Below are 9,863 nucleotides of genomic sequence, written 5' to 3'. Positions count from 1 at the left end.
CCTCTGGAGTTCCCTTATGTGACTAGGGAAACCTTCTTCCAAGAGAAATGCAATTTCTTAAGACCCTCTCCTTAGAATGTCATCAAACATGCAGGAAATACTAATTACCAGAGAAGAGAAAAGACTAAAAGTAGTCACCATGCCCAGGGGAATGTTTTTTGTGTTGTGGGGTGTGTGAGTGTGTGTGTGTGTGTGTGTGTGTGTGTGTGTTTTGAGATGGAGTTTCACTCTTCTTGCCCAGGCTGGTGCACAATGGCGTGATCTCAGCTCACCACAACCTCCACCTCCTGGTTCAAGCGATTCTCCTGCCTCACCCTCCTGAGTAGCTGGGATTACAGGCATGCACCTCCACGCCTGGCTAATTTTGTATTTTTAGTAGAGATGGGGTTTCTTCATGTCAGACTGTCTCAAACTCTTGACCTTAGGTGATCCACCTGCCTCAGTCTCCCAAAGTGCTGGAATTACGGTTGTGAGCCACCATGCCTGGCATGGACGTTTTATCTATTTTTCTGAGGGTAGCTCCAAGAGATTACCTGGGAGACTTTATCTGCATAGTAAGACAACCTTTGTTCACAGTGAGATTCTGCCCCTCACCTTCCCACCATGTGGCCTGGTACCCAGAGGAACTTTGTCCCAGACCATTATCTATCTTCCAGGCCCATTTATTCCCCTTGAAAATCATTTACTAATCTCTCACAATTTCCTGCATTCTCCAATGAAGAGGGCACTATTTAAGCTTCAGCCATCTGGCCCTTCTTTGAGTCTCATGTTATGTATGGCTCCTGTTCTTACACATATCAATACATTTGTATGTTTTTTCTCCTTTTAATCTGTCCATTGTCAGTTTGAAGGAAAATTACCTTTGCCACTACTTTGAGGAGAAAAATTTTTTCCTCTGCTCTCTTAGCTTTGCTGATTGTGGGTCTGCAAATTAAACTGACAAAATACAGATTAGAAAGAGAAAATGTAGATTTTCATAATATACATACAGAGTTCACAAGAAAAAATGTGCCTCAAGGAGACGGTTAGAATTTGGGGTTTACATACCATCGGAAAAATAAGTGGGCCTTTAGGAGAATAGATGGGAGATATGACAGTCTTGTGGCAACATTCGTTTATATGTAGTGCTGACTTCTAGTCAGTGATTGTAAGAATCAATCTTTACCTGAGTGTAGTGGCTCATGCCTATAATCTCAGCATTTTAGGAGGCTCGGGTTGGAGGATAACTTGAAGCCAGGAGTTCAAGACCAGCCTGGGCAACATAATGAGGCTCTGTCACTACAAAAAATAAAATAAAATATTAGCCAGACGTAGTAGTACAAGCCTGTGGTCCTAGCTACTCAGGAGGCTAAGGTAGGAGAATTACTTGAGCCCAGGAGTTTGGGGCTACAATGAGCCATAATTATAGCACTGTACTCCAGCCTGGGTGACAGAGTGAGACCCTGTGTCTTACAAACAAAAAAACAAACAAACAAAAATCAACCATCCCTGTTATTTCTGGGGGAGTAATTTATGACAATTGAATATGAATAGTAGTAGAACATACCACTCCAAAATGTGCCAGTTTGGCAGAGAATTATTTTGACCTGAAGGCAATTGAGAAGAAGCAAATCCAAGAAAAGCTTTCTGCCCTCCCTCTATTTGCCTAAAAGCAGGACAGAAATTTGTAAAGATGTCCTCCCTCCCCTTTCTACCAGGAAAGACAGAAGTTAGTCACCAGAGAGCTGGAGATGACTCTAGATTCTTATCATCCTGGAGATTCCCCAAAGGAACCTACATAGCAAACCTTACTAACTAGCCCTTATGTACCATTAATCTCCCTATATATTTCCCTTCCCACAAATCGCTACTCTAGAAACTCAAAAGTCTTTTTCCTTTGTCTTGTCACTTCTCTAAGAACTTATTGCTCTTTCATTAAGATGCCATTTTAGTCCATCTGTGTTGATATAAAGAATATCTAGGCTGGGCATGGTGGCTCACACCTGTAATCCTAGCACTTTGGGAGGCTGAGGTGGGCGGGTCACAGGGTCAGGATATCGAGACCATCCTAGCTAACATGGTGAAACCCCGTCTCTACTAAAAATACAAAAAATTAGCCGGGCATGGTGGCGGGTGCCTGTAGTCCCAGCTACTCAGGAGGCTGAGGCAGGAGAATGGCGTGAACCTGGGAGGCAGAGCTTGCAGTAAGCTGAGATGGAGCCACTGCACTCCAGCCTGGGCAACAAAGCAAGACTTGTCTCAAAAAAAAAAAAAAAAAAGAATATCTGAAACTGGGTAATTTGCAAAGAAAAGTTTATTTGGCTTACAGGTCTGCAGACTGTACAAGAAGCATGGTGCCAGCATCTGCTTCTGGTGAGTGCCTTAAGAAGTTTACCTATTGTGGAAGGTGGAGGGGAGCCAGTGTGTGCTGAGATCACATGGTGAAGGAGGAAGGAAGAGTGAGAGGAGAGGAGCTGTCGAGCTCTTTTCAATAACCAGATCTTGCAGGAACTAAGAGTGGGAATGCACTTGCTCTGGTGAGAATGGCATCAAGGCATTCATAAGGGATCTTCCCCCCTCAATCCAAATACCTCCCACCAGCCCCACCTTCAACACTGGGGATCAGATTTCAACAGGAGAGTTGGTGGGGCCAAATAAATCATATCCAAACCATAGCATTCTGCCCCTGGCCCCCCATGTCTCATGTCCTTCTCACATTGCAGAATACAAGTATTCCTTTCAATAGTCCCCAAAAGTCTTAACTCGTTCCAGCACTGACTCAAAAGTCCAAAGTCCCATCTGAGACACAAGGCAAGGTCCTTCCAGCTATGAGACCGTAAAATCAAAAACAAGTTGTTTACTTCCAAGATACAATGGTGAAACAGACATTGAGTAAACATTTCCACTCCAAAAGGGAGAAATCAGCCAAAAGAAAGGAGTAACAGGCCCCATGCAAGTCCAAAACCCAGCAGGGCAGACATTAAATCTTAAAGCTTCAGAATAATCTCCTTTGACTCTGTCACCCTAAAGGAAAAAACTGAGGCAAACTTAATAGAAATAGGGAGTTTATTTGAGCCAAGCTTGAGGACTGCAACCCAGGAGCATAGATTTGCCCTGAATATACACTCTGAGAAGCAGCAGTTACAAGTGGATTTTTAAAGGAAAAGAAAGGCAATTCCTAAGTTGTTTACCAAACATTTGATTAAAATAAGATAAGATATTGATTGGCTGTACAGTGTCTTTTGTATCATGAATTCCAGAACATGAAGGTAATGAGTGAGACAGCTAGTTAGGAACAAGATGTTTTTCAACAATTGTCCCTGTCAGGCCTCTGAGCCCAAGCCAAGCCATCGCATCCCCGGTGACTTGCACATATACGCCCAGATGGCCTGAAGTAACTGAAGAATCGCAAAAGAAGTGCAAATGCCCTGCCTCGCCTTAACCGATGACGATGACATTCCATCACAAAAGAAGTGAAAATGGCTGGTCCTTGCCTTAAGCAATGATATTATCTTGTGAAATTCCTTTTCCTGGCTCATCCTGGCTCAAAAAGCTCCCCCACTGAGCACCTTGTGACCCCCTACTCCTGCCCGCCAGAGAACAACCCCCCTTTGACTATAATTTTCCTTTACCTACCCAAATCCTATAAAACGGCCCCACCCTTATCTCCCTTTGCTGACTCTCTTTTCGGACTCAACCCACCTGCACCCAGGTGAAATAAACAGCCATGTTGCTCACACAAAGCCTGTTTGGTGGTCTCTTCACGTGGACGCGCATGACAGTCCCCAGGGATGGGTGCTGGGGAATGAAAGGGAGGTGAGAAGTATGATGGGATGAAAGTCCCATGCTCATGTCTCTCTGTGCCTGATACATTTTGCATACCTCACATAGCTCAGACTGCTCTAAGCTATTTTACTTTTCTCATCTCTATATCCTGCATCCTGGGCACACTGGTGCAAGGGGTGGGCTTCCAAGACTTTGTGTCCATGGCTTTGCTAGGTAAAGCCCATATGGCTGTTCTTACAGGTTGAGGTTTAATACCTGTGGCTTTTCCAGGCTGAGGTTGCAAGCTGCTCTCCTACAACTCCACTAGGGAGTGACCCAATGGGGCTCCTGTGGGGACTCCAACCCCACACTTCCCTTGGCACTGACCTAATAGAGGATTTCTGTAGGGGCTGTGTTCCTGCAGGAGGCTTCTTCCTGGGTACCCAGACTCTCTCATATATCTTCTTAAATCAAGATGGAACCAGCCAAGCCTCTACCACTCTTGCATTCTTCATGCCTGCAGACTTAACACCATGTGGAATCTGTCAAGGTTATAGCTTGTGCTCTTTCAAGTGGTGGCCCAAGCAGTTCCTGGGACCTTTTGAGCCATGGCTGGAGGTGGAGCAGCAGGGATACAGAGAGCACCATCTTGAGATGGTGCAGGGAAGTGGCATCTTGGGCATGGCCCCTGAAACCATTCTGTCCTCCTATGCCTCTGGCCCTGTGATGGAAGAGGTGGCCTCGAAGATTTCTGAAATGTTTTGGGGGACTTTTTCCTATTGCTCTGACTATTACCACCTGGCTTTCTTTTATCCATGCTAATCTCTATAGCAAGTGATTGCTCAGCCAGATTTCTCACCTGAAAATTCTCTTTTTTTCTGTGCCACTGGCCAGGCTATGGATGTTCCCAGTTTTTATGCTCTGCTTCCCCTTTAATTGTAAATTCCAACTTTAAGTCATTCCTTTGCTCTCAAGTTGATTTAAGTTGTTAAAATCAACTTGTCACTAATCAAATACTATGCTGCTTAGAAATTTCTTCTGCCATAAAACCTAGGTCATCACTGTTATATTTAGCCTTCCACAAAGTCCTAGGGCATGAACACAATGTGGCCAAGTTCTTTGTTAAGGCATAACAAGGGTGACCTTTGCTCCAGTTCCCAATAAGTTCGTCACTTCCATCTGACACCTCCTCAGCCTAGATTTTGCTATCCATATTTCTATAAGCACTTTGGTCACAACCACTTGATTAGCTTCTAACATTTTAAGTTCTAGATTTCTGTCATCTTCCTGTCTTCTGCTGAGCCCTGCAGACTCTTCCAACCTCTGCCCCTTATCCAGTTCCAAAGCCACTTCCATATTTTCAGGTATGTTTATAGCAATGCCCACTCTCAGAATCAATTTTCTTAGTCTGTTTGTGTTGCTATAAAGGAATACCTGAGGCTCGGTAGTTTATAAAGAAAAGAGGTTTATTTGGCTCATGGTTCTGCAGGCTGTGCAAGAAGCATGGCATCAGCATCTGCTTCTGGTGAGAGCTCAGGAAGCTTCCACTCATGGTGGAAGGTGAAGGGGACCTGGTGTCACACTGTAAGAGAGGATGAAAGAGAGGGGAGGAGCTGCCAGGTTCTTTTCAACAACCCGTTCTTGCAGGAACTAAGAATGAGAACTCACTCACTCCCATGAGAATGGCACCAAACCATTCATGAGGGATCTGTCCCCAGGATCCAAACACCTCCCACTAGGCCCACCTTCAACACTGGGGATCGTATTTCAGCATGAGACTTGGAGGAGCCAAACAATCCCTATCCAAATCATAGCCGATGCTGTACAAACCCAAGTTGTATCCACTCTTTTGAGTTTGCCCACTCAAGCGTAATACACATGTTAATAAACTTTTGTTTGCTTTTCTCTTGTTAATCTTTCATTTGTCAGTTTAACTTATGGGGGCCCAGACAATGAACCTAAGATGGGTAGAAGGAAAACAGTTTTTCCACCTCTAGAAGTTCTTCTTGGAAAGCTCTGGTTTTAGGCTGATAAAAGGTGTAGGACAAACAAAAACAAAACCATTCTCATATGCCTTCAATTCAAAATAACGTGTATGTCATAGTGGTGTGTTCTGGGCCCCTTCACTATGAAACAGCTGTGGCCAGGCCTACTCTCCTTTGACTGTCAAATAGAGCAAATGTGTGTGTTTACCCTGGGGCACCATCTGTCTGCTGGGCACCCCTTGCTCAAACCTCAACTCTAGGCCCCTGATTCATCTTCAGTGGGGAAGGCTGATGCCACAGGGGAGGACAGAGAAGACATTTGAGCATTATGCACCTGGGACACAAGTCATGCACACCTTCCAGCCCACTTGTACCCTATCCTAAGCATGTTAACACACTCCCTATGTCTTCCCCTGCCTTCCTGCTGTGTGTTTTCAATTGATCTAACACTCCATATGACTCAGGCAGCCTAATTTGCCCTATGAGCCTTTCTATTTTGTGACCTCTGTTTCGGCCTGTCTGGTGCTGTGCTTAGAGGCTTCCATAGCAAAAAGACAATTCTCTACATGACAGAACTTGGACAAAGATATTCATCAGTGTGGTTGGCTGGGGGGGGACTCTGAAGCGACCTAGTTGTTCACCACTAAAATGAACAAATAAAATGCGGTGGATGAATAGCAGGGTAATCACAGCAGTGAGAGGCAATGAACTAGATTATGAGCTTGCAAACTTCTTTTATCATGAGTCACAACATAGAAATACCTTTTATATTGTAACATGGGATCTATCTATCTGTATCTATCTATCTATCTATCTATCTATCTATCTATCTATATCTATCTATCCATCCATCCATCCGTCTTTGAAAAAATTCGTAAAAATACATTTAATTATGTCTGAGGCACTCTGACATTTTCTATTCATTTTTAATAAATGCTAGTGATGTTCCTACCAAATTCGTTTCACTAGTCACTAGTGGGGCCTATACTTTCATTTGCAAAGCATTGACTTCAATGTACATCAACAGAGATGGTCTTAAATCATGCTGTTGGGTAAGAAGAGTAGGAAACAGAACAAGATTTATAGCACAATACAACTCAGGAAACAAAATCCACACACACACACAAGGATACACACTTGGTTACAAACATATATCAAATACATTAGAGGGCGTGCCTCTATAGGGAATGAAAATAGAGTCTGAGGAAGAACATGAAAAACCAATCCTAGAAAGACCTTGAATGTGAGGATTCTGTCAATATGCCATGATCTGAGAAGAATGGTTAATGAGCTCTGAAGCAGCTAAACAAAAAGATGGGATGGAGGTGGGTCTCTCTCCTGCTGGAAAAGAAGTTTGAGAATCACGTAAATATTCACAAAGTACTTAGGAGCTGGAGAATGCTGTGTTTAGAATTCTTTAAATGTATCATTAAAATCAGTTCATAAGGATACAATATCTTCTGGTGCAAAGTTGGAAGACAGAAGGGTCCCCTGGCCATCAGTGTAGGTGAGACCAGCTGAAAGGAAGTGTCGGCTTAGAAGTTTGCAGTCACAGAACAAGGCTGGCCAGTGTACCTGCCACGTGCTTCGGGGAGAGAGCCTGGGACCAGGGCCACCTGCCCCCAAGGAAGAGCTCTCTGTTGGGTGGACAGCCCTGCCTCAGTGCTGGCCCCTTCTTGTCCATAGTCCCTGTGGCCCCGGAGACCATGCTTCATGCCACATGACCCTGCATCCAGTCCTTGGTCACAGCTTTAGGGGACAGCGTTGGGCCCCTAGCTCTGGAGGAACTGGCTCTCAGACTGCCGGCTTATCATTAAACTGAGCAGCCTAGCTCTACTGGGCTACAGAGATTCTCCCTGAGGAATCTGAGCCTGGAAGTGGAGAGGTCATTTGCCATGAGGGGTGAGGGCTGCTGTAGAGTCGCCATGAGCTGGAGTCCGGGCAGGAGGCTGCAGTGGATGGTGAGGTGGGGAAGGCAGATGGAGGTGGGATAGCGAGATGCGGATGTTGCAGGTATGGCTGGGTTATCTCACCAGCACAGCAACAGGGCTGGTCTTACAAGTTCAACTCTTAGAAGAGCCAGCAGATGACATGGAGGACGGACAGAGCCAGGGGTAAGACTGGTGGGGCCCACAGAGCATAGCCTGTCCATAGGGCAGCCCTGCAGGGCTGTGGCCATTGTTCCCATCTGGCCAAGTGATCCTCAGGGTTCCAGATTGTCTCATTTTCAAAAGAAGTCAGGGTTGGGGCTCAGAAAATGATACCGCAAAATGTGGTGCTTTGACTTGCTGAACTGAAGAAAAAGCCTCTGACCATCCCTCTGATCTTCCCCGGCTCCATCCTTCCTCTCCCAAAGAAAAGCACGAAGTTGTTCTCTGAAGTTTCCTAATCTGCCTAAAGTCTGGACCCACTGAAGAAGAAAACAATGACTCCTGGTCCTTTCCCTAAGCTTTCATTAACCGAACTCATATGGCAGGAAGACCGAAGTCTGTCCACATACCTGGGCAGGCTTTTGTCACAAACTATTGTCTGCTCTGCAGGCTCAACAGACTCTGTCCCAGGCCATTGTATGTTCTTCATTGAATTCCCCTAAAGATCACTTAGCACCCCTCTGAAATCATTCACACTTCTCCATCTCCCTCTCCCCTAGAAAGAAGAGTACAGAACCATCTGTACCCCATCGTACGGTGGGGCGACCACGCTGTGATTCATCCCCTTGCATGCTAATACATTTCAGTGCCACAACCTCCTTTTGCAAGTTGACTTTTCAGCAAACCCTCAGAGGGTAAGGGAAGTTTTTCCTTGACCGACCCCTACACCAGAAATCCAGAATTTAGCATAAAATCCTCAACTTTTTCTTTTTCTTTTCTTTTTTTTTTTTTTTTTTTGTTTGTCGCCCAGGCTGGAGTGCAGTGGCGTGATCTCGGCTCACTGCAAGCTCCGCCTCCCAGGTTCATGCTATTCTCCTGCCTCAGCCTCCCGAGTAGCTGAGACTACAGGTACCCGCCACCACACCTGGCTAATTTTTTGTATTTTTAGTAGAGAGGGGGAATTTTTTTTTTTTTTTAACTAAAAACACTTTGAGGCCGGGCATGTTGGCTCATGCCCGTAATCCCAACACCTTGGTAGACTGAGGTGGGAGAATTGCTTGAGCCCAGGGGGTTGAGGCTGCAGTGAGCCATGATGATGCCACTGCACTACAGCCTGGCCAACAGGGTGAGACCCTGTCTCAAAAAAAAAAAAAAAAGAAAAGCCACACCCAACACTTTGTGGAAAAAACAATACAGGACTACAGGCTGAGGATGATGGGCAAGTGCTGGCTGAAGGTCCAAAGTCCATCCCCTTACCCTATTCTCATGGGGAGGCCACCCTGCCCCGAGTAAATTCCCCGAGAGATCCCAGTTTCCCGTATTGCTCCTCCCAGACCCTTTGACCCAGACTGCTTTCCTTATAAACATCTAATCTAACTACCTAAGTGGTGGGGTGTTTCCTGGGTTTCCCCAGAGCTTAGGCAAAGTCCTGTGTAAACCATTTAACTTCCATAGTCATCAGCCCAGTTATGCCCAGTACTCATGCCCACGCTGTTTCTTCTTTGCCCCTCACTGGTCATTCCGTGCTCACCAACCAACTCCTGGTGCCTAACTTTGCTTCTTGGGCATTTTGATCCCAGCAGGGGTACCCCGAAGAGGAAAGAACACAGATCCACTCTGGGGAAGAGATGATCTGGCACTCTGTGCTGTACAATAACTCTGGGTGCATTTGTTTACTGTCTCCAAGAGACTGAGTGTCTCAGCATATGTCCCAGACATATGCTGATGAGTACAATGTCCAAGTCTGCGAAGAAAAAGTTGATAGAAGTCTCTCCCGTGGGGGTTCAGCGTGTGCCTGGACATCTGTGGGGTCCTGATGCCTCCATCTGTCTTGAGGGAGGACTTGACTTTGGAAAGGGAGGCCCTACAGAAAGGCCACCCTCAAAGGTCCCATCTACATCATTCTCCCTCTCCCCACCTCTCTGGTACCACCTCTAAATACAGAAGCACCTTCAAAAAAACTCACGTGGGGGAAGGTTCCCATATATAGACACGTTTAGGAGAAAGTTTCTCATATATAGACACATTTAGGAAAGATTCTAGT

This window comes from Papio anubis, chromosome 10, assembly GCF_008728515.1.
Source record: "Papio anubis isolate 15944 chromosome 10, Panubis1.0, whole genome shotgun sequence".
Lineage (NCBI taxonomy): Eukaryota > Metazoa > Chordata > Mammalia > Primates > Cercopithecidae > Papio > Papio anubis.
The sequence above is the reverse complement of the archived record's forward strand: the minus strand, read 5'-3'. Positions refer to the sequence as shown.